Source organism: Narcine bancroftii, chromosome 6 (genome assembly GCF_036971445.1).
Source record: "Narcine bancroftii isolate sNarBan1 chromosome 6, sNarBan1.hap1, whole genome shotgun sequence".
Taxonomy (NCBI): Eukaryota; Metazoa; Chordata; class Chondrichthyes; order Torpediniformes; family Narcinidae; genus Narcine; species Narcine bancroftii.
Genome location: NC_091474.1, coordinates 141,569,548 through 141,595,561, shown reverse-complemented (window position 1 = coordinate 141,595,561; position 26,014 = coordinate 141,569,548). Strand labels below are relative to the sequence as shown.

Here is a 26,014-nt window from a genome sequence, read left to right as displayed (position 1 = left end):
TGAAGGTCCATGTCCACAGATCCCTGAAAGTTGCCTCACAGCTAGACAGGGTAGTTAAGAAAGCTTATGGGATGTTATCTTTCTTAAGTCAAGGGATTTAGTTTAAGAACCATGAGGTAACGATACAGCTCTACAAAACTCTGATTACACCACACTTAAACCAATTCTAGTCGCCTCATTATAGGGAAAAAAAATGGAACCATTTGAAATGGTGCAGTGAAGATTTACCAGGATGCTACCTGATTTAGAGGGTATGCAGTATGAGCAGAGATTAAGAGAGCTAGGGCTTTACACTTTGAAGAGGAGGATGAGAGGGGACATGATAGAGGTATACAAGATACTAAGAAGAAAAGATAGAGTGCACAGCCAGTATCTCTTTCCAAGGGCATCACTGCTCAATACAGAGGGCATGGATTTAAGGTCATGGATGAGAAGTTCAAGGGAAATAGTAGAGGAAGGTGTTTTTCCCAGAGAGTAGTTGGTGCGTAGAATACACTACCTGGGCCTGTGGTGGAAGTTGGTTCATTGGTGAATTTCAAGAGAGCACTAGACAAGCATATGGAGGAATTTAAAGTGGAGGGTTATGTAGGAAGCAGGGTCTAAATGTCGGCACAACATTGTGGGCCGAATGGTTCGTACTATGCTGCACTATTCTATGTTCTAGTGTGAGTTCAATAAACTGATGATTATCAGTCCTTTTTCTCTCACTCCCTCTAGAACATCTTCTCCAGTATTCCCCCCCTCCCACCCCCCCTCCACCATTATGAACACCAGAACATTCTCTGCAAATCTTGTTATTAGCAGTTCACAATGTTCAGCCATTCTTAATTTATTTTTGGCAGAATGACTTCAGAAACAATGTAAACCCTTCTTTTAGTGTCAAATGTGGTCCATAAGTACACTGCAAACATTAGAGCCCCCAATTCTTTCCGTTAAGAGGAGGAAAGATTAAAACAAGAGGACATGAGTTAAGAATTAAGGGGCAGAAGTTTAGAGGTAACATGAGGGGGAACTTCTTTACTCAGAGAGTGGTAGCCGTGTGGAATGATCTTCCGGGAGAAATAGTGGCGGCGGAGTCAATTGTATTATTTAAGAAAAGGTTGGACAGGTATATGGATGAGAAGAAGATGGAGGGTTATGGGCATTGTGCAGGGAGGTGGGACTAGAGAGGGGTGTTTGGTTCAGTGTGGACTAGAAGGGCCTAATGGCCTGTTTCTGTGCTGTAATTGTCATGTTATTATGTTATAAACAGTCAAGGGGGAGGTAGTGTAGGTTGCTTGCAGCAATAGCTGAAATCAGCAGACCATCCAAATTGAACATGCCATCTACGATACAGCAAATTAGTGTGGGCTAATTGAGCATGGCAGTCCCCATTTCACTCTGAGGTTGGCCATTTTCTCCTGATCGCTGCCTAGGCTCACATAAAGTATCAGATAATGGCCCAAGGATCAAATAGATCATTGAGAAAAAAATGCCAATTCCTAATTTTACGTTATGGACTGTTTGCCTCTGCTTCATTCCATTTCTTCCTCTTATCTTACAGAGGAACAAAGGCTCCTTATGACTTTTCTATTCTGGAGTTTGTTACCAGAAATATAGATTGGCTTTTACCTATAGTTCTTGATTTCATTGAATCATCATTCTTATTTTGGTGCTGTTCTCATTTAGCCAGTGCTGGCAATTTTCCCCAAGCAGAGGTCACCATTGAAATGGAAGGAAAGCAGAAAGAATGATTTTAAGAAATTACTTCTGCAAATGACATGATGATTTTTTTTTAATTAATCCACATTATGTTGAATTATACTTTCTGACACAAGGGAGGAAGATAATCTCTATTGAAGTAAGTCAACTGTGCATATAACATATCTACAATCACACAGACCCACAGCCTCGGTTTATGATAGAAATTAGGAAATAATTGTGCAAGGCAATAATAAATTTATTGTTATGTACATTGTAAAATGTATCTTTTTCCTGAAATTCTTCCATGCTGCAGTAGAAATATTCATTGTACAATATATATGCAAATGTATATGGTAGTTCAAATTTATTCTCAGAGTACATACATAACATCACATACAACCATGAAATACCTGTTTTGCCTGCAGGCCACACAGCATTTCTACTTTATGGTACACAAGAAGAAAGAGACGTATTAAAAAAGAGAGAAATATCAACAAATTCATTGTGCAATACAGAAAAAAAATTCAGTAATAAATAATGTTCAAGGTATGAGTCTTTAAATTATTCTCTGATAGTTGAGGGGTAGCAACTGTCCCTGAACCTGGTGGTATGATTCCTGTGCAATCTTTACCTCTAATATATAATATGTAAATATGAGCTATATGTGGTTGTATATAATATATAAAGAATGATTGTATATAATCTGTATGTTATTAATATCTAGACCTGCGGGAGGCATACTTATGATATCTGATTTTAACATAGAGCAGAAGAGATGGTGTGCCAGATATCTAAGAAGGAAAGAAAGGAGGGAAACACAGAAGTGTGTAGATGCTGTGATTGAAGCAAAAACACACAGAAATGCTGGAGGAACTCAGCTGGTCTCTCATATATTTACCTCTTATGGCCAGTGAGAGACCAGCTGAGTTCCTCCAGCATTATATAAATATAATAATATATATATTGTTTAACATTTCAGGCCTGAGCCCTTCTTCAAGGTAAAATTCAACATTAGCCCTGGCCATTTTAGCTCCCTAATGGGAGTATTTGGCTGAATTATCTTACACCAGTAACCAGCAGTGTTGATCTTAGGTTTGATAGGTTGGAAAACAAGTTCAATCTTCCACTGGGATCACCTGCGTGAACAAACATTGCTGCAACAATGATGTTGCATAGGACCGTGGGCCTGCTCATTGTTCGCAAAGCATTGAATGAAACAACACTCACCCCCCCAGCTTTCTCACCGCTACCTTCTGCAGTGCAGAGCTGACAATATCCAACCACCAGAGGGAGTTGATGAGAATACCTTGTCTCACAAATGGGTAACAAGAGTGAGGTAGATTCAAAAGGAATTGCCAAAATAGGATGTATAATGCAAGTCCCATGTTTGGAGTATTTTGTAGGTTTCTGGTTGCCACACTATATTTGGTGTCTTAGGAGAGAGTGAAGAAGAAGTTTACCAGGATTGCAGCCATTAGACAAGGTTGGACAAACAAGGATTGTTTTCTCTGAAGTGTCAGAGGCTGAGACTTAACGTTCTAGAAGTTTAGAAAATTGTTAGTCATTGTTACAGTAAATAGTCAGCATTTTTTTATTAACCCAGGAAGGTACTATATATGGGGCATGCTTAGACAGTTTAAGTTGGCATCGTGTTTGGCGTAGACCTAGTTGTCCAAAGGGCCTCTCCAATTTAATGCTCTGCAGTGGAAAGTGGAAGATAACAACAAACGAGATGTAGAGAAGGCCTCTATTTGAATAACCATGGAGGAAACAAAATTGGCTGATTTCACTGGTGTTATATGTGGATTGTGGAGGAAAACATGGCGTCCCTGTCTGGATCATTGTGGATTGTGGTGGGTCACATGACCTCCCCATCTGAAATCTATTCAGGAGACACATCACCTGCCAATCAAAGTTGGACTCTGGCCACCCATTCGTTCACACCTTACTGTTGACTCATTTAAATGACTCAGTGTCATAATTGGCCAGACGTCCAGTTCAGATGAGTATAAAACATCAATGCACACTAAATTTCTCTCACTCTGCCTCTTGGTCCAAGTCTCAGACATCAGTCCACATGGGGTCACTACTGTGGACATTGCTGGAAGGGTTGTTGGTAAGTTGTGGACTACACTTACATTGAGCCATAGTACTGCAACAGATCAGTGCTTTCAGAGAGGCGTTGGTACATCAGGAGGGTGTTTGAAAGTCCCTGTCTGTGAAGTGTGTACACGTACAGGAGTGTGTAGAAGATAGATGGCCATTGGTATCAGAGTCTAACCTGGGTCTGACGTTGCTTAATAGTAATCTTCACCTGTTGGTCTCCTGTGTGTTTAATAAAGTTACCTGTGATTGTAACACTTGTGTCCAGACTCCTCTCTCTGTGAACCCACCAAACCTGATACTTTCCAAACACAACAATTGGAGAAAGTTTTTTTTTCTCCTAAACAATTTTGAATGTAGTGTACAACTCTGATTATCCAAAATGGTTGGGATCGAGCCCATTTTGGATAAACTATTTTTTCCCGGAAAACCAATCTTTTTTTTAAAAAAGAACAGCCCAGTAGCAACAGCAATTCCCTTGTAACAGTGTTTAGACAACATTAAACAACAAGTAAGGCTTTTAAAGCATCAAAATAAAGTTTAATTCTCACCAAAAAAAAATGCTGGCCACCGCCGAGATCCACTCCTGCCCCGGAGCCTGAGGTCTGCGGCTGCTGGCGGCGCCGGGATGGGGGATTGGGGGGGCGGTGTCTGAGATCCGCGGCCCACTGCTGCTGCTGGAGCTGCCACCAAGGGCTGAGGTCTGCTGCTGCTGCCGGCACCCGGGGCCCGAGGTCCGCTGCCACCGGGGCCGGGGCCCGACGTCCCTGGTCAGTTCGGCTGACACTAGAGACATCCAGTGTTGAGAACAAATGAAAACCAGTGGAAAATATTTTTAGGTCAGTTGAACAAACCAATATGTCAACATCATTATGCCATTAGACGTGCTAAATTCAATACAAGTTCAGTTAATGTATCTCCAACTTCCTACATGATAGAGCAAATCTGAACCTATCTTTGTGTTCAGCTTAAAGTTGCCTTTCATACTCCCCAATTCTCTTTCAGGAACCAAACCTTTTGAAAACATCTGTTGTCCAGTGGTTTTGAATTGGGGTTGCCAATTTTTTGACCACCAGCAGCTGTGGATGATGGCAGCATACACCTCTTGCTTTCTCCTCTCACCGGCCACAACACAAGCTTGTCCCTTTTATTTTTATTCCCATTTCTTTCAGCTGTTGGGAAAAAGATGTGCCTGACCCAAACTATCATGGCAAGTCCAAGCTGTTAATACAGTGCCCAAGCTCCTTTCCCCATGCTGAATCCAAGCAATTCAGTGTAAACACAGCTGGTGAAGATACAGCTGGATGCTGATGCAGTTTACTTGCCCATGAACAGTAGATATTTACACAAAGGAAATGCAGTTTCCCCAACATCTGCAAGTTTGTAATGGCAAAGTCTAGAGCATGTTTCATTTTCCATATATATCCATGTAAAGTCTTTTTACATCTTTAACGTTATATTCATTTATACTTTCCATTACTGTACTACATTAATATCATCTGATTTGCTGTGGGGAGTATCATTGCTGAATGGTGGTCCAGAACCTGCTGAGAGGCTGAGTTAAGTCCAGAGATCCAGAACATTAAACAAGGAGTAGGGTACAACCTATGGAAAGTTAACTCCTGGGAAAAGTGGAGATTTCAGATGAGAATGGAAACAATGAATTATACCTGACAGCTGTAGCAGGGCCTAAATGACACAACTTGCCTACAAAACAAAATTGTGTGCAATTGGAGACATCAAAACTTCTCTCCTTGCCTTCTACATCCAATTTGATCACCAAAACAAAGAAGAATCAGTGTTTACCCCAACATCTGATGATCCTCTACTGCCTGATCTGAAGATAACTTATGGGTTGCCTTCAGGAGGACAATCCAAGAAAAGCATCTGGATGGGACAGCATACTGGCTGAGTACTGAGAATCTGTGCTGACTGCTGGCCAATGTATTCCCACAGCTCTTCAACATCTCACTTCGGCAGGCATGGTTCCCATCTGTTTCAATAGCCCAAGAAGAATGTGGTAACCTACTTAAATTACTACCGACCAGTGGCATGCATATCCACAGTAATGACATGTTTTGAGAGGCAGGTGTTGAAGAACATCAGCTCCTGTCAGAGCAGTGTCATGGATCCATTCCAATTTGCATACCACAGCAAATTAGCAGATGTCATCTCAGTGAGTCTACACAAAACTTTGGATCGCCCGAAAAGCAAAGATGCATACATCAGTATACTCTTTTTCGACTACAGTTTGGCATTCAATACCATCGTCCCCCTCAAGACTAATCAGCAAAATCTAAGACTTAGGCATCAATAACCAACTGTGTAATTGGATCCTGAATTTCCTCACCTCCAGACCCCAATTAGTGAAGATTAGCAAGAATATGTTCACCAGTGTCCATCAGCACCACAGATTTGACCTCTGCTCTACTTGGTTTACACTTATGACTGTGAGGCTCAGTTCCTTAACAATACCATTTATAAATTTGCTGATTATATCTTGGTAGTGGTTTGTGTAAAAATGGTGATGAGTCAGCAAACAGACAGAGATTAAAAATTTTGCTGAAGGGTGTACTAACAACAACCTCAAACTCAATATTACCAACACCAAGGAGGTTATTGTGGACTTTAGGAAGGGAAAACCAGAGGTGTACAATCCAGTAATTATTGGGGGATCAGAGGTGGAGAGGGTGATTCTTGGGAATCACTATATCTGAGGACCTATCCTGGGCCCAATGTATTAATGTCATTAGGAAGAAATCACATCAGCACCTCTACTTCTTCAGAAGTTTGCAGAGATTTGGTATGACATCATATTGGCAAACATTTATAGAAGTATAGTGCAAAGTGTGCTGACCAGCAACATCACGACCTGGCATGCAGACATATTGGAGGATCAAGGGACATATCCATCCTTGTTTGCAGGCTCCCACCAATTGTTAGACAGAGTTTTATTTTAAACAGTGTGCTTGCTATTCTCATTGTACCCAGTATTTTACTGTTTCCAAAGCCCTTGTAGCATCCCATAAATGGACATTACAGCGCCCAGCTTCACCACCAAGCCCTCTGGCTAAATTTAAAGGACTCCACTGCAACAGTAAACTTGAACAATTATTGATAGTTCACTCACTTTACAGTCGCATTAGCTCCAAGCTTAATTAGGCAGAAGGTTCTGAGGTGGAGGAAGGCTGAATAATATTTTTTTAAGCAAAGCTCAGGAAGGATATGTCTTTTGAAACAAGTTTATTTGCATCTGATCAAATCATGTCTCAAGCAAATAAGTGTGAAGACAAAATTTGAATTTCTAATGCCTTCTCACAACCTGACTGAGGTGATCTTTGCAAATTATCAAACACATTTTTCTTGCACCTTTCCCCTTTATAAAAATAGGCGGGCAAGTTATATTTTACCTCATATTACCAGGAGTTAGCATTTTTGCCTTGCGCTCTTTCATCTCTCCTTTTAGCTTTGGGCAGTCTACATTGGTTATGATGAAAGGTCTCCAAACAAAATATTAAATCATCTTTTCCATAGTGTAGATGTTAAAGTCTCTGCTGGATTTTCAGTTTGATTTTGAAATGTAAATTGAGAGTTCAATATTTTGTAAGATAGGAATATCAATTAGAACTGCACAGCTATAAAAGTGTGAATAACAGCCGAAATTGTCATTATTTGCAAATTATTTACATTGTAGATGAACCATTGGGATAATGTGGCAGCAATTTTTCAGATAAAGGCAATTATATGATAAAATTCATTTCAAAGCTTCTGATCTGGAAAATAAGTTGTCATAAAAATGCTGAGAAGAAATCTTCAACAGACCTCATGGAGCAGCATTTAAACACTTTGGCTTGGAATTTCCTGCCACAACATTTTTACTGGAAAATAGTTCAAGATAAATGGCTGTGGTGCCCTGATCTTCCAAGATAATAGATGAATAAAATGTCATCACTCAGAGAGTTGAGAGCACTGGGCTCAAGGTTGATGAATGCTTGGTCAATTAATATGTTCAAGACAGAGACTGGTGGATGTTTGGACACTGATGAAAATTAAGGGATATAAGGAATGAACAGGAAACTGGCCTGGATAATACAGCTCATCGTATTTAATGCTGACGTGCTTTTTTCACAATAGCCCTTTTTGCGTACAGAACCTGACTTATACCCTAACTCGCAATCTATGTAAAAGAGAAATCTGAAAGGAGGATTCAGCGTTTACACTGCTAAGTCCTTTTATATAGCGATCTGGCTTCCCAGGGCAAAAGGAGCAGGGCATGATTCACATCAGCGTCGCCCTCTATTGTGATGTGGAACATACACACCGGGAAGTGAAATAGCTCTGAACACAAAATAGAGGCTGAACAGCAGGTATGAATGCTAGCCGAGTAACTTTCTTGCAGTATTAGACTCAAGCAAATCTTCTGTGTATCGTAATAAGCTTTTTTGAGCCTATTATGTCCCAATCTTGTGAAGAATGTGTGCATGTGATCAGGAAAATATTCCTGCTGAATTTGAGGAGAGGCAGGGAGCAGTTTGAGGCAGACAGGCATGCTGGCCTTATACGCCACAGATGGAGTCACATGGTTCTTCTAAGTCAATTCAAACTGGTATCGAAGAGATAGAGACCACAGGGGCCTGTGTCTGGTCTAATGTCCTCAGCAGTTTCGATGGTAACGAGTGGTGGAGTCACTTTTGTATTGTCTAGGAACATTTCTGACCCTGTGCTGGAACTTAGTGAGCCTCACCTGAGGTGCAAGATAAGAAAGTGGCAGCAACCTCTGGAACCTCACCTTAGATTTGCTGTTGCTTTGTGGTGGTATGCCACTCCATGTGAATATCGATCCATCAGTTGTATTTTTGGTGTCAGTATCACCAGTCAATGAAATGGTATGCCAGGTTACTGGAGCTTTGATGACAGCCCTTTCTAAACGTTTATCCACCTGCCAAATGGTGAGCGTCATCAGGAGACGAATTTGCAGAATGGGGGGTATCCCACGTGTGCTGGTGCCATTGATGGCACACATATTCCCATCATCATCCCCATAATAACGCACAAGCCTACTTCAATTGGAAAGGATAATTGTAGACCACAACTACAGGAATGGATCACGGCCTGAGTCACACTTATCTGTTCCATATGTCCATTCATTCTCTCAGCTTTGTGTTAACAGCCATAGGGGGAAAATTTAAAGGGAACATGAGGGGTAACATCTTCACTCAGAAAGTGGTGGGGATGTGATGTGAGCCTCCAGCTGAAGTGTTGAATGCGGGCTCAATTTAACATTTTAGAAGAATTTGGACAGATACATGGATGGGAGAGGTATGAAGGGTGCTGTGAACTGGGATTCACTGGTTGAGTGTTGTGCTGATGCCTGGCCCCACCTCTCAGCTCCACCCCCATCTGCCCTCATATAACCCTGGTTTCCTGCCAAAACCCAGAACCCTTCTGAAGACCACTGTTAAACCTTACCCTTAGTTATGAGCTAATAAAATCATTTGTTCTCCCTCCAGTTGTGAGAGCTTTTATTCACAGTATAATTTTATTAGCTTATTCCATAACGATGGAGGTGCTACTCAAGCCTGGACCCTCTGTCCCCTGACGTGACTGAGGAGTTCACGTACTGGCTAGACTACTTCCAGGCTTACTTGAACGCAACCAGAGGTGTCTTTCACTCAGGAGGTCAGCACTCGTTTCCAGGGTAGGAATGAAAGGGTTTGCAGTCATCAGGGACTGCTCTATGTATGACACTGCTATTGAGACATTGAAGGCTCAGTACCTGAAGTCACAGAATGAGGTCTTAGCAAGGCACTGACTCACTCTACGTCGCCAGCAGCCAGGAGAGAACATCAACGACTACCTGCTAGATCTGTGGACACTACCCAAGAAGTGCAGGTACGAAGCAGCTAGGGGCCACATTCGTGAGGAAGAGTATCCGGGTCACTCTAGTCGCAGGAGTCCGCTTAAGGTACATGAGACAGCAACTGCTCGAATCGGGAAAGAAGGGCTTGGCAAGTCACATGGAGCTGGCCATATCGCTGGAACAGGCCAAGCTCATGAACGACGACCTCGAAGCCAGTGAGCTCGCCCACCCAGGTGAGCCCTTCCAAGGACCAGCTGATCCCACTACCCCTGCCCTAACAGCTGCTGCTTCTCATGCCAGGAGTGCTTTCTTTGCAGTAAGAGCCAGCACCCCTGATCTCATGGCCCAGCAAAAGACTCCATATGTTCCAGCTCTGGCAAGAAAGGATACTGGGCAAAGGTTTTCCACGTGAGGGGAAGTCCACGGCCTTCACTGTTTCCAGATCAGATTCCAGCCCCAAGCCGTCTGCCCTGAACCCACTTACTGTGCGAAACACCACCCTTGGAAACATCAGAAAAAGGCTTGGTGGCCATTTTGCCACAATTGGAGGAGTCACATGATGGAGTAGTGGCCGGTAGAAGAATACCGGCCCTCTCCAGAAAAGAAGGAAAAAAGTAAAGAAAAAGCAAAACCCCAGACACACAAACCACAACAAATAAAAAAAATAAACGTGTGGAGGAAATGACACCAAAGAAAGAAAAGCCAAAAACAACGGGAAGAAAAGAAGAAGGAAAGATGCCGGAAGAGAAAGGTGAAGGCCTTACCTGCACGAAGAAGCAGGGACCCGCCGTGAAAAGAGGAACCGACTCCTTGAGGTCAGTGGAAACCCCGCAGGGTCGCGACCCATTGAACGCAGGACTACAAAGATGGCTCACGGAACCAAAAAGAGGTGCGCAACTGCGCATGCACATGACAAAGACAACACCGACGGGAGGGGGGACCAGCTGAGAAAGACCCGACCGCAGGGCTCCCAGTGGGAAGATATAGAAAATAATGGGAACAGGAGGGAGGAGAATTAAAAAAGGAAATCAGAGACACAGCAGATGACCAGCCCAGAAGAAGAGGACCAACATCAAGACACCATTAAAAAAATACCCAGCAAACTGCGATAAACAACCCATCAAGAAAGTCCGAAGAGACACAGATATAAGGAAGAGAGGTAGAGGATACAGGTCCTGGAGTGGAAACAGGGGAAGAGGAGGGAGAACATCAAGCTCTGCACAGAGAAATAGAAGATAAACGGAATGGACTGTACAAAGATAAAAAAAATTTTTGAAGAATATATGGAAGCAGTAAAAGAATGGCAGACATAAGAATTTAATGAAATAAAAAGAAGAATAAAAGGTACAGAAGAAAAAGTGAGTAGATTAGAGATGGTCATGACAGAAATAGGGAAAAGAGTAGACAAGGTGGAAGAACGAGAAACAGCCGTAGAAATGGAAGTGGACGACTTAAAAAGAAAATGATAAAAAAAGTTAAAGTAACACAGGAGTTGTTAGCTCAGAAGATGGATATAATGGAAAACTATAATAGGAGAAACAATATAAAGAGAGTGGGCCTTAAAGAAGATGAAGAAGGCAAAGATATGAAAGAATTTATAAAAGAATGGATCCCCAGGGCCCTAGGAATGCCATAAATACAGGAAGGAATGGAAATAGAAAGGGCACACAGAACATTAGCCCCAAAACCACAGCCACAACAAAAACCAAGATCCATTCTAGTAAAATTCCTGAGATATACAACAAGAGAAAATATATTGGAGAAGGCAATGAAAAAAATGAGAGAAGACAAAAAGCCACTGGAATACAAAGGTCAAAAATTTTTTTTCTACCCAGACATAAGTTTTGAGCTCCTGAAGAAGAGAAAGGAGTTTAATGCAGCAAAATTGATCCAATGGAAGAAAGGCTATAAATTTATGTTAAGATATCCAGCGGTGCTTAAAATAGTTATCCCGGGGCAGCAAAGCAGACATTTCTCGGATCCGGAGAAAGCACGAGAATTTGCAGAATGCCTGCAAAACAGACAGAGAGATGAAGAGATGTAACAAGAACAAGAATGACGACAAACTTCATATAAAGAAGAAAAATAATGTATAAGTAAGAACTAAGAAGGGGAAGAAAGGGAAGAAAGGAAGTAAGGGGGGGAATTAAGAGGGTGAGCTTTGTAATATGTGAAAATAAAAGTCTTTTCTGGAGGGGGCTGGGTGGGAGAGAATAACAGTCACTGCGAAATCAGTTGACACTTGCGAGCGGGTTCGCAATCCAAATGGAGGGGGGAGTTATGGTTGCCCGGCAAGGGACAAGGAGCAACTCAGAGAGGAGAGGGACATTTGGGGTTAAGGGAATTTTAGATGTGGGAATAGTGGAAATATTTTATGTTTTAGAAGTGTTGTCTTACAGTGCGTTCAAAAAAAGAAAACAGAAGTGGATAAAGAGGAAAGGTGGTGATGAGGAAGCGGAAATGAGAGGTAAACAAAGTATGAAATGGCCATGACTATAAATATTAACGGAATATATAACCAAATCAAAAGGAAGAGGCTGTTAAATTTACTGAAGAAAGAAAAAATTGATATAGCATTCGTGCAGGAAACACATCTAACTGAAGAGGAACACAAGAAATTAAGGAGAGACTGGGTGGGGCACGTAACAGCAGCATCATATAAATTCAAAAGCCAGAGGAGTAGCTACATTAATCAATAAAAATGTTCCAATTAAAATAGAGGAGGAAATAATAGATCCAGCAGGGCAGTATGTAATGATAAAGAGTCAGATATATTCAGAATTTTGGAATTTTCTCAATGTATATGCACCTAATGAAGAGGATCAAAAATTTATGCAAGATATCTTTTTGAAGATTGCAGATACGCAGGGGAACATACTGATAGGAGGGGACTTTAACCTTAATTTGGACTCAAAGAGGGATAAAACTGGAAAAAAGACTAGCAGAAAGAACAAAATTTATGGTTAAATCGATTCAGGAAATGGAACTTTTGGATATATGGAGGAGACAACACCCAAAGGAGAAGGAATACTCACATTATTCAGGTAGACATAAAACATACTCAAGGATAGACCTGTTCAGCCCATATCCACATCCAAGGGAGAGTTAGAAAAATGGAATATAAAGCTAGATTGTTATCTGATCACTCACCCCTGTTAATAGCAATAGAGCTGCAGGACATCCCTCCTAGAACGCATAGATGGAGATTAAACTCCATGCTACTTAAAAGACAGGAATTTAGAGAATTCATTGAGCGACAAATTAAAATGTACCTTGAAATAAATACGGAATCAGTGAAAGATAAATTTATACTATGGGATGCAATGAAAGCGTTCATCAGAGGGCAGATAATAAGATATGTAACTAAGATGAAGAAGGACTACAATCGGGAAATAGAACAGCTGGAAAGGGAAATAGCAAGTACAGAAAAAGAATTAGCAACAAGGGAAGATTCAACAAAAAGAAGAGAAATGGCGGACAAAAAAATTAAATTTGAAACACTACAAACATACAAAGTGGAGAAGAACATAATGAAGACAAAACAGAGGTATTATGAGCTAGGAGAAAAAATGCACAAAGTACTAGCTTGCCAGCTGAAGACAGAACAAACTAAAAGAATGATATTGGCATCAAGGAAAAAGGACAAGCAAATTACATATAACCCAACAGAGATCAATGAAAACTTCAAGGAATTCGACAAGCAAATATATCGAATTGAGAACGAAGGGGAAGAAGACAAAATAGATGAGTTTCTAGCTCAAATTGAACTACCCAAATTGCAAGAAGAGGAGCAAAATAAATTAATAAAATCACTTGAAATAGAAGAAATACAGGATATATTAAACAAACTAACGAAGAATAAAACGCCGGGAGAGGACGGACTCCCAATAGAATTCTATAAAACATTTAAAGACTTATTAATTCCTCTTCTCCTGGAAGTAATGAACCAGATTGAAGAAACACAAAACATGCCAGATTCATGCAAAACAGCAATAATTACAGTAATACCAAAAATGGGGAAAGATCCACTAACACCAGCATCATATAGACCAATATCTCTACTTAACTCAGACTATAAGATAATAGCAAAATTATTAGCAAACAGATTGGCCGACTGTGTGCCAAAAATAGTAAAACAAGATCAAACTGGATTTATTAAGAAAAGACGAACAACGGACAATATCTGCAAGTTCATTAACTTAATCCATGAGTACAAGGAAACAAGACGCCAACAGTGGCAGTTATCTTAGACGCAGAGAAAGCCTTTGACAGAGTAGAATGGAATTATTTATTCAAAGTACTGCAGAGGTTCAACCTACCAGAGAAATATATTAATTGGATTAAAGCATTATATAAAGGACCATTGGCAAAGGTGACAGTAAATGGATATATATTAAACCAATTTAAATTAAGCTGGTCAACTAGGCAGGGATGTCTACCATCTCCCTCACTGTTCGTGTTAGCTATAGAACCACTGGCAGAACTGATAAGAACAGAAAATAAAATAAGAGGGATAAAAATAAAAGAGAAGGAATATAAAATCAGTCTATTTGTAGATGACGTCATAGTATACTTAACAGAACCAGAAATATCAATAAAAGAATTACATAAGAAATTGAAGGAATATGGAGAAGTATCGGGGTACAACATCAACGCAAATAAAAGTGAAGCGATGCCAATGAATAATGTGGATTTCACAAAGTTTAAGAAAGAATCACCATTTAGATGGCAAACACAAGCAATCTGATACCTAGGTATACAACTAGATAATAATCAAGGCCATCTATACAAACTAAATTATCAGCCATTAATAAAGAAATTACAAGACGACTTAGAACATTGGAAAGATTTACCACTAACACTGATAGGAGGGGTAAATTAGATTAAAATGAATATCTTCCCAAGGATACAATACCTATTCCAATCGTTATCAATTCACCTAACAGAAAAATTCTTCAAGGAGCTAAAGAAATTCTTATGGAAAGGGGGGAAACCGAGGATAGCGCTAGATAAATTAACAGAATGGTACAAACAAGGGGGCTTACAGCTACCAAACTTTAAGAATTATTATAGAGCAGCACAATTAAGAAACCTATCAGATTTTTATCAAACAAGGGAAATACCAGATTGGACCAGCTTAGAGCTAGATAAAATAGGGGAGAAGGTACCTGAACATATACTATATAAATGGGATGAAAAGCTGGTGCAACATAGGAATTCACCAGTACTGCACCATCTGCTCAACATTTCGAAGACGATTCACAAATTATCAACTACCAAAGTTAATATTGATGCAAATCCCTTTCACAATAGATAACCTTTCCTTTAGAGAATGGGAGAGAAAAGGGATCAAAAGAATAGAAAATTGTTTTTTCGGGAAATAAATTGTTATCTTTTGAACAAATGAAGGACAAAAATGGTATAACTCACAGTACAATGTTTGCATACCACCAACTGAAAACCTACTTGAAGGACAAATTGGGAACCAGGCTGAGGTTACCAAAAGGAAGCAATTTTGAATATGTGATTACAGACACAATGATAATTAAAAGATTTATAACAAACATGTACATCAAACTGCAAGAGAAAGAGAACGAGGAAACAAGCTGTAAACCCAAACAAAAATGGGAACAAGATCTAAACGTAAAGATAAAGAATGAAGCATGGGAAAAGCTATGCTCCGGAACTATGAGAAATACAATAAACACGAGGTTACGAATGATACAATATAATTGGTTACACAGGCTATACACCACGCCCCAAAAGTTAAATAAATGGGACCCAACAGTATCAGATAGATGTTTTCGCTGTAAGAAGGAAACGGGAACAACAGTACATGCAATTTGGGCATGTGAGAAAGTGGAAAAATTTTGAGAAGATCTAAACCAGGTATTAAATAAAATCACAAAAAGCAACATACCAAAAAATCCAGAGATCTTTCTTCTAAGTAATATAAGAAATAAAGAATTTGGACTCGATTTGGATGGAGCACAAAAAAAGATTTATTATGATAGCCTTAGCTGTAGCAAAAAAATGTATTATGTCAACCTGGAAATTAGAAGATAGCCTGAGAATACACCAATGGTACATAGAAATGAATAAAGGTATTCCATTGGAAAAAATAACACATAATTTAAGAAATAACATCACAGTATTCGAACAAATTTGGGAACCGTACCTGGAACACAACAGAGAAGTCCTACTGCGGACCTCCACCACCTAAAATAACAGAAGGAGAAGAAGACAAAATGAACTGGCCCAGTATGTAAAAGTAGAAGACACAAATTTCTTGTTTATTTTCATTGTGTGATGACATTGTTTAATGGGTTTAATATATCATATATGTTGAATGTTGAGTGGGTGGGAAGGGGGAGGTGAACGAGCGAGGGAAGGGGGGGAAAGGGGAGAAAATGACACTGTGTATATTCAAGAGGGAATTGTTTGTGTACATTTTGGTCAGTATGGTTCATAGTGTGAAAAATTTAAAAATTTTTTTTAAAAACCTGAATTCAAATTCAGCACAGTCTTCATTGGAGGAAGATGAAGGGCGGCCATATTGTCTCACCACGAGATCGATGCCATCTTACCCATGCAGGGCAACCCAGGATAATGGGGACTACTTGAGTGAAGAGCATGGAGCCTCCAGGGAACTAGCATCAATGGTCCTCGATCAGAACAAACCTCACCAGCTCAGCAATTCTATAGTGACTGTGAAGGTAAACGGACATTCCACTAGATTCCTAATTGACACGGGCTCCACTGACAGTTTCATAGATTCATGGACTGTGCAAAAATTACAAACTGAAGATGTATCCTTCTAATTACTACATATTTCTCATGTCTCAATCACATTCTGCACGTGTACAAAAACATGGTAAAGTTCATCTGTCATTCGAAGAGGGAGTGAATTCTGTAAATTTCACTTTATATATTCTGGATGAACTGTGTGCTCTTGTGTTGTTGGGTCTGAACTTCCTGAGTCACCTTAAAAGCATGACCTTGGAGTATTTCGGAATGGAGGGCCCTTAAAATCAGAAACCACATGCAGCCACTCCACGCTGAACATCAACCCTCCTCTTCTCTTCCTGAATCTGTTCACAAACTGCAAGCCCATTGCTACTAAGAGCAGGAGGTACAGCTCAGCAGACCAGGAATTCATAAAGTCGGAGACTCACGTCTGCTGGAGAAGGGTATCATTGGGCCTAGCACCAGTCCGTGGAGAGCACAAGTGGTAGTTGTAAAGGGGGAAAACAAGTCCAGGCTAGTAATTGACTAAAGTCAAACCATTAATCAGTACACATTCCTGGACTCATACCCCCTTCCTCATATTTCGGACATGGTGAATGATATCGCCTATCACCAGCTGCCAATCCATTCTGAGGACCGTCCATATACGGCATTTGATGCTAACGGTCATCTCTATCAATTCCAGAGGGTCCCTTTTGGTATTACTAATAGGATTTCTATCTTCCAGAGGCAGATGGACAGAATGGTGGATGAGTATGGATTGAAGGCTAACTTCCCCGATCTTGATAATGTCACCATCTGTGGTCACACCTTGGAAGATCATGACGCCAACCTCCATACCTTTTTCCATGCAGCAAGAGCCCTGAACCTCACTTATAACTCTGACAAGTGTGTGTTCAGGACTAAACATTTGGTGATCCTTGGCAATGTGGTGGAGAATGGCATCATTGGACCCGATCCTAATAGGATGCACCCCCTGTTAGAGCTCCCCATCCCTGGGACCACAAAAGCTTTGAAGAGATGCCTGGGGTTTCTCTCATAATACACCCAGTGGATTCTTCAATACACTGATAAGGTTCGCTCCCTCTTAAAGGCCACTAATTTCCCCCTCTCGGCAGAAGCCAAAACAGCTTTTTGCTACCTCCAAAACTACATTGTGAAAACCATGCACACGGTGGACAAGAATGTACCTTTCCAAGTGGAAAGTGATGCTTCAGATGTAGCCCTGGCCACTATCCTCAATCAGGTGGGCAGACCAGTTGCACTTTTTTCACAGACATTATAAGGCCACAAGCTCCAGAATCCATCAGGTTGAAAAGGAGGCTCAAGCTGTTGTAGAAGCCATAAGAAGATTTACGCTCCTCACTGACCAGCGCTTGGTCGCATTCATGTTCATTAACATCAAGAGGGGCAAAATCAAGAACAACAAATTAGCTAGGTGGAGGATCGAGCTCTCTGCCTACAATTATGACATTGCCTATCAGCCAGGAGCCCTTAATCACCCTCCAGATGCCTTAGCCAGAGGAAGATATGCATCTGCACACACCGGCCAACTGCAGTCTCTGCATAATGAGCTCTGCCATCCAGGGGTCACCTTCATGACTCATTTTGTTAAATCCTGCCATCTGCCCTACTCTGTGGAAAATGTCAGGGAGATGACCAGGTCATGCCAGGTCTGTGCGGAGTGCAAGCCGCACTTCTATCACCCTACAAAAGTGCACCTGATCAAGTTATCCAGGGCCTTCGAACAGCTCAGCATTGATTTTAAGGGACCTCTCCCCTCCATGAATGGGAACACCTTCTTCCTCTCTGTCATTGATGAGTAGTCCCACTTCCCATTCACCATTCCGTGCCCAGACACATCTGCTTCGTCTGTTATGATGGCCCTATACTCCATTTTCATCTTGTTTGGGAATCCCAGCTATATCCATAGCTACCGGGGCTCATCCTTCATGAGTGACGAGCTGCGAGAGTACCTGCTGGTGAAGGGCATTTTGTCCAGCAGGACTACCAGTGACAATCCCCAGGGGAATGGGCAGGTTGAAAAGGAGAATGCCATGGTCTAGAAGGCTATCAAACTGGCCCTGAAGTCAATAGCCCTTGCAGACTCATGCTGACTCCCTATGGCGCTCCATTCTATCCAGTTGCCACTATGTACCAAGCCCAACGCTACTCCTCATTAGCTTTTATTCACCTTCGAAAGAAGGTCAGAATCGGGAACTACACTCCCAGTCTGGCTCACCACTCCTGGTCCAGTCCTTCTTAAGAAGTACTTGAGGAGAAGCAAGACTGACCCCCTGGTGGAAAGGATGAAATTGCTTCTCACCAATCCCACGTACGCCTATGTGGAGTACCTGGATGGCAGGGAGGACACCGTCTCCCTCAGGGACCTGGCACCTGCCTCAAGTGCCCTGCGAGCCACGGAACTCATTCTCACCCCCCCCCCCCCCCAAGTCAGGGCCTCGGGTGGACGAGAATGTACCTTTCAAAGTGAAAGGAGGAAAATGCACCCCCCCACCCCGCCTTCATCGAGCCAGAGACCCAGTCCGCCTCTCTGCCATCACAAGAACACCTGGAGACCCAAGGAACCCAAGGCCCCCAGGTGTTCTACCAGGATCTCCAGACCCCTGGACCACCTAAACTTGTAGATTTGTAAATAACTGTCTATTTTTTTTTTTTATTTTTTTTTTTTTAAATCACTTGTACTGAACCCATGTTCTCTGTTTTCATTCACAGACCCAAAATACTACAGAAAAGGGTGAATGCAGGGAATTGGGATTCACTGGTAGGGTGTAGTGTTGATGGCTGGCACCACTCCCAGATCTTCCCCCATCTGCTTACATATAACCCTGGTTTCCCACCTAAACCCAAAACCCATTTGAAGACTACTTCTGAACCCTACCCTTAGTTATAAAAACATTTGATCTCCCTCCCCTCATGAGAGCTTTTATTCATGCTACAGAGGGCTATGGACTGGGTGAAGGTCAGTGAGACAAGGCAAAAAAAAATGGTTTAGCACAGACTGTAAGGGTTGAACAGGCCTGTTTCTGTCTTATAATGTTCTATGGATAAGTGTGTGATCTATAACAGATAAGTGTGTGATCTATAACAGTGGATCAGTGAAATGCTTAAATAAGCCAATCAGTGAGTGATTTATAATATTATAGATTAGTGTGTGATTTAGCTTTTTGTTTTTCTAGCTTCATAGATGCATATGTGAGTTGGACTGGCTGCACGCACGATGCTCGAGTTCTAGCCAACTCACCCATCTACAGAAAGGCTGAAGATCAGAGCAGATACATTTTCCCACATGAGCTAAGTGTTCTGATCATTGATTTTGTATTCATCAAGCAATAACTCATGCTTGCATGGTGGCATGTACCCTTATAGGATGTGATTACAATGACAGGTTCACATTAATGTGAATGGTCCCCTGACTACTTCAAACGAGACTCATGACAGGTTCAGGGATCTGGTTCTTTCCTGATATTGCAAGGCGGGCACTGGAAGCATGTATAAATCTACATTGCTCTACTCACAGATATCCAGAACTTTTAACGGAGTGGAGAACCCCGTGTATCTAATCGGAGGCCCAGCTTACCCCCTGAGGAAATAACTGATGAAGGGTCTCACCCATTACCATGCACTCGATGGAAGTCAGCAAAGGTTTAACGGCCACTTGAGCTCGGGAAGGATGGTGCTGCTAAATGCTTTCAGATGTGAGAAAGGTCGCTGGAGATGCTTGGCCAAATGACTCTATATTTGCACCACATTTATATTGGACATTGTTGCTGCCTGCTGTGTGCTACAAATTACATGTGAACTCAACAAGGAACTGTTCTTGCCAGAGTGGAATGCTTACCTGTCCAATCTCCCTGACTCTGAGAGACCCGTTTACCATGATGCACCAGCACAGAGTCAACTGGCTATCCTTGAAGCAATTATGTTTATCAGTTAAACAGATTCTAATCTCTATCTGATAAACTGATTCTGTAAACGGATCAGGTACACTCAGTAATCATAAGCTTAATAAGCTTACAAAGCAAAGAAATAGTATCATTCATCAAATGTTCTTGGTAGAAGTGTGGTTTTTAGTTTTCATTTTGCATAAAAAATGTCAAGAACAATAAAAAATACCAGCAATAATAGTAATAAAGAGATCAAATACACGAGGTAATGACTTGTCAACTTTTTAAAATATTTATCACAATGTGCAATCACATGGCAAGAATAATAAAGACTCAAATGCATGAGGAGATGACTACTATTTCAAATACTGATCTCAATGTGCAAGTGTGGAATAGTCTTAAATCCAGCAATGTGGAGGAGGGAGGAGCAGGAAGGTGGATTAAACGACTCATATGACTCATCCGTCTGGATGAGGCTGTTACCATTACGTGGCGGAGTAGAGTGCTGGAGCCTCTGGATACTGGGTTGGGGCGGTTAGGTAATTTTGAGAGTTGGGGGGGTTTGGCTGTGATGGGCAGGGTCAGGCAAATGTGACATCATGTCTTGTAGAAGTAAGACCTGATTATTCAATAGAGCATAGAGGTGAACCCACCCATGTGCTGGGAACGCTGCAATCAATCGGCCTGCTGTGACGCATCCTCCACCTCCTGTATTTTCGCCAGTATCTGCTCCTCAACATGAAGGTGATCCTTCTCCACATCCTCCTTGTTCATGGATAGAAGCATGTTCTTGATCTCTTTCAAAATGAGCTACGTCTTAGTCAATTTCTGCTTTTTGACTTAGGCTGGGTTTCTAGAGAACAGGCAATAAAAGAGGAACATTGGGGGATGGGTCCTTATGCAGACACTTGAGAATGTTGGCAATCACAAACCAATAAAAGAGACATTACCTGGCTGCTTGCGAGGCACAGATTCCTCGTTTCTACCGGTCACCTCCTCCTCCAGTGCAATAACATCTCCAGCATCAGCACGGCGGCTGAGGCCAGGAGATGCTGCAGGGATGATCTCGGGGGAAGTGGAGCCATCCATCATGCTGCAAATCGCCACTGGGTTGGCAGAGCGATGTGCCCCATATGGAATGGCACAGATCAAAATGTGGCCAATCCATAAGCTCTCTGCCATGCCTGCCAATGTGATCCATCACCTGATGGAATTTCTTGCGGAGGCTCCTCATCTTTGTTATCATCTGGACCTTAGTACATTGAAAGCCATGCTCCTAAAGTAAACTGGCAATTTATTTCTTTCTGAGATCTGAGTGCCAGGAGCTCACATACCTCGCAATTACCCCAGTTTGCAGACAATATTGGATATTACCTTGTTTGTACGAATCAGTACATTCCCGTGGTCGCAATGGGTTAACTGATGAGTTCGCAGATGGTCAAATATAAAATTTGTGTGCTTCAGAGACAGGCTGAGGACGTCATCAGTGCTCGTCCGTTTAGGCAGTGGGATCCCCAAGGAAAATGGACATGCCAATCCCCCTTTTATGCATTCACATAGGTAAGTGAAGCATCAGAAATCCAGAGAATCACTATTTTGAAGCCTCTATGTAAAAGACGCTGATGACATTAATATATTGGGTCCAGGAAAGTTCCTCTGAGATAGTGCCTCCAAGAAATTTAAATTTACTCACCCTCTACACTTCTGATTCCCCAATGATCATTGGATCATACATCACTGGTTTTCCCTTCCTATGGTCCACAATCAGCTACTCGGTTTTGGTGGCATTGAGGTTGTTGTTGGTGCACCATTCCTCCAAGTTTTCAACCTCCCTTCTGTGTACTGACTCATTGTATCTTTTTATAAAGCCCATTAACCATGGCATCATCAGCAAGTTTGTACATGGTTCTGTTGCTGAACTTAGCCACACAGTCACGTGGCTCAGTTCAACAACACGTAAAGTGAGTAGAGCAGGGGGCTAAGAACGTAGCCCTGTGGTGCTCCGGTACTGATAGAGATTATATTTTAAAAAATTTCTAATTTCATACATTGAATTTGCAAGACAAAGCAAACTATTTAGTACACCTCTCAGCTCAAACCACAAGCCACTTGCCATTGCCTCAATGTGACTAAGAGTCAGCCCTCAACCTGCTGCTGTGATTTCTTCAGCAGTTCAATTATAATTGCATGTTCTCATGACATTAAGGCAGTGGGAAACTGCTAAGCAAGTTCGAGAACTGTTCGTGCTTTAATGCTAAAATTGTTTTTCATTCAACATGTGCAACAGTGAGTTGACAGAAGCAGGCAATTGGTGCAGACGTTCCACTGTAATGGTTCACATTTAAAAATGACAATTGTATTAGTGCAATATCTCAGTAAATTAATACTAACAATACCAAGGTGAAAAAGAAAGAAGAGAATAGCATTCATCCACCTCTCAAGAAATAGGTATCAGGCATCTCTCAACACTGGTATAACTAGGATTTACAGCTTATTGCCACAGGCATATACCAATCCTGATGACGCACATGAGCTGCAATCAACTCTTCATATGACCATCATTGTACCTTCAACTATTTTCCCTCATTTGTGTTTATTTCAATTCTCCTTAATGCTGTTCACCTCAAACACTTCATTAGATAGCAAGCTCATCCTTCTGACCAAACCACTTCCTAGAATAATATTCATCTTATCAGTTTCCATTGGATTTATATAATACTTGTACTTCTGGCTCTTCATTCAGGTTTTGTCTGCATGTGCCTTCCCACCTCTCACCCAGTGAGCCTTTTCACCAACATGAAGATCTCTATCGTGTCATCTCTTTTTGGAGTGAATAATGGCCTGCTTAATTCCCCCCCACCCCAGTCAGCATCATTTCTCTGTTCTGATATATTTCCAACCTATCTCCTTTATCCTTTCATGTTACATTGTGTATGGAGCGAAGACAAAATTAAAGAGCATTTTAGCAAGAGTACTGCAAAATAATGATGGCTCATTAAGCTCTGCAGAGATCAAGAAAAAGTAAAATCTTTCAATAAACCAAGAATGTTTTTTTTTATTTACAGCACCACAGAAACCAATTTTAGCCATTGAGATCCGTGCCACCCAATTGCACCAAATTAACCTACAACCTCATATGTTTTGGAGGGTGGGAAGAAACCAGAAAACCAGGGGAAAATCATGCAGTTAGTTGGGAAGATGGACAAACTCCTTGCAGACAGCACCGGATTCGAACCTGGGTTACTGGCCCTGTAATAGTTGCCTGGTATTTCCTATCAGAATTCCATAACACACAACTGATTGTGACCCTGCATTTCACAGTTTCTCTTTGCATAGTTAAATATTTAGCTTTATCGGTTATTATTAACCTATAAAGTGCTGTATAAAATAGATGCTGGTGGATAAAAGTCAAAATATTCAGAATAAATACAGAATGCAAATAATAACCGTCTAAGCCTCCAAAGGTTCATATTTTGTTGTCTATCTGGTTTTTTTTTGCATGTCAGCCTCTACCATTGCACTGAATGACTCGGAAAAGCAATTCTCCATTCACTCATTGGAGAATGCAATTACTGCCCTCCCTGAGGAGAGACATGACATACTTGTAGTGCATTATACAACAGTTCTTTAGATGGCAATGAGGTAGAGTTTAGTGTCCTCACAATTCACGTGAGGGTTGTACCTGATAGAACTGAATGGAAATTAATTTGCCAACCAGTAATGGATTCACTCTATATTTCTGTACATTTTCACTCCTGCAGGTAAATAAGAATTAATCAATAGCCAGACTACTGTCGTGGTCACGTACTTACATGGGTCATGAGTAGAGCGGGTGACATATACGGGGCGATGCAGAAGACAAGTAAAGTGGATGCACAGGTCAGAACAGGAGGAGGACATACAGCATGATAGACCATGCACAAGTGCAAAGTCGCAAGAGGAGGAGAGAAGGAGCGTTGATCATCTGCGTGGCTGAGGGCCCAATGAAAAGGGCAGGGAGCTTTGGTGAGAGGTGTTTCATGGGATGAAGTGTGGTTGTTTTGGAGAAGAATTAAAAAGTTGATGCCATTTGTGTGCTGAAGAAAGAGTGAATGTGTTCTTTTAATTGTGTCTATTGTTTAACTTACAGTCTCTGCAAGTGGTGACCCTATTGGTTCACAGCTCCGTCTAATTAAAAATGGAAAGTTAGGAGGATAAACCCATTCTGGGAGCAGTCAGGGAGGTCAAACTTGAGGTACCCTCCTCCACTTTCTTTTCCCCATGAACCATCCACAAACATGGTTCTCGATCCTCGAGGCACATTTCTCCTCATTAAATATGACGAGTCAGAAGACAAAATTCAGTTTGCCTGAGGCATGACGACTCCCAGAGCAGATCAAGTTTGAAGTGGAATGTGGTATTGGAGCTTTTATTGGATAACCATTCAAGAGTAAAAGGGAAAAATGGTGGAAGAGTACTAAAATTGAATTGTACAATGTTTGAATTTTGTTTTAAGATGGTGGTTTATGTGACTAATATGATGATAGATGTGAAGTTTGGTGAAGGTTTATCTCTATAGAGAAAGTTTTTTTTCCATGCTACAGTTTTTTTTAAGAATTGATTATTGTTTAAGAATTTTTGATAGATAATGTTACTAACTTTACTAATTTTTTATATTAAGTTTGAGTTAAATATATGTTTCATCTTAACTCCGTTTGTTAAATATATGCATTTAAGTTTGATTTAAATATGTTTTTTAAGTCTGATATCTTAGTATTAATTACTTTTCTTTTGGTTAGTATTTTAATCGGTTATGTTTTTTTTTGTAAGTGGGTTTTTTTTCTCACATATATTATTAACTTTATTAATTCTTCACTCTTTATTTTGGGGGAAAGTGGGGGTTGGACTAATTTGAGTTGGGTTATTAATGTGTAATAATTATTGGAGAGGGTATAGTTTATTTAGATTACTGATATTGTATTGTAATTTTATTATTTTATTCTTAATTTTTTTTAATGTAATCCTATATGCTATTCATGTTGTAAAATCTTAAATAAAGTTTAAAAAAAAGTTTGAAGTGGAATACATTCTTGTTAATCCAGCTGATTATTTTGGAGGGAAATCAGCCATCCCAGGAAACTTACATTGTTGAACTGCTAGGTGACGACCACCTAGGTGACGGCAAGCCATTATAGATGGTGAGAAGATGGTGCAGGCTGGCTGGAGAAGAGCCTATTGAAAGGGAAGTATGGAAGCAGAGATTCCTCCGCTGATTTCCTCCTTAAATTCAAGGACACCTGTCTTTCAGGAGTTCACCCTTGATGAATTAGTGGGATGCGATGACCTCATTATGTCCATGTCCTCTGCAATGCAGCTAGAGGCATTAACAACTGTCCCAAGTCAGCAGAAGACAACTGAGCTGGAGCAGTAAATGGCAGCACTCAATGTGCAAGTCCAGGCTTTAACCTAATGAAATTACCCCCAATTTCTGGCCTCATTAGAATCATGCAGGTCAGGGATTCATCAGAAATGACAGCGGCATTTCTGTTGGAAGCACTGGAAATTTGGCGCTGCCGCCCAGTTGTGCCAGCCATCTTGTGATTTCTACCAATGGCAACTGGGAAACGATGAGGTCTGTCAGTAGAGGCAATTGCTGCTCCTTAGTGAATCAGCCACTGTCTTTTCCTCAAAGACCATCTACTAGATGGTCAATTTCTTGTCAGTTCTGGTGCAG

The 26,014-nt window shown here is 41.2% G+C and overlaps 1 long non-coding RNA gene across 2 annotated transcripts in view; it reads left to right on the top strand.

Annotated features, from left to right (window-relative positions):
• LOC138736541 (uncharacterized) overlaps positions 1–24,386 on the top strand; it is a 33,661-nt gene extending 9,275 nt beyond the window's left edge. For both annotated transcript variants that reach the window (XR_011340375.1, XR_011340376.1), the window contains exons 2-3: positions 2,109–2,229; positions 24,063–24,386. This is a non-coding gene — a long non-coding RNA (uncharacterized lncRNA). The remainder of the gene's footprint in view (positions 1–2,108; positions 2,230–24,062) is intronic.
• Positions 24,387–26,014: the final 1,628 nt, after the last annotated feature.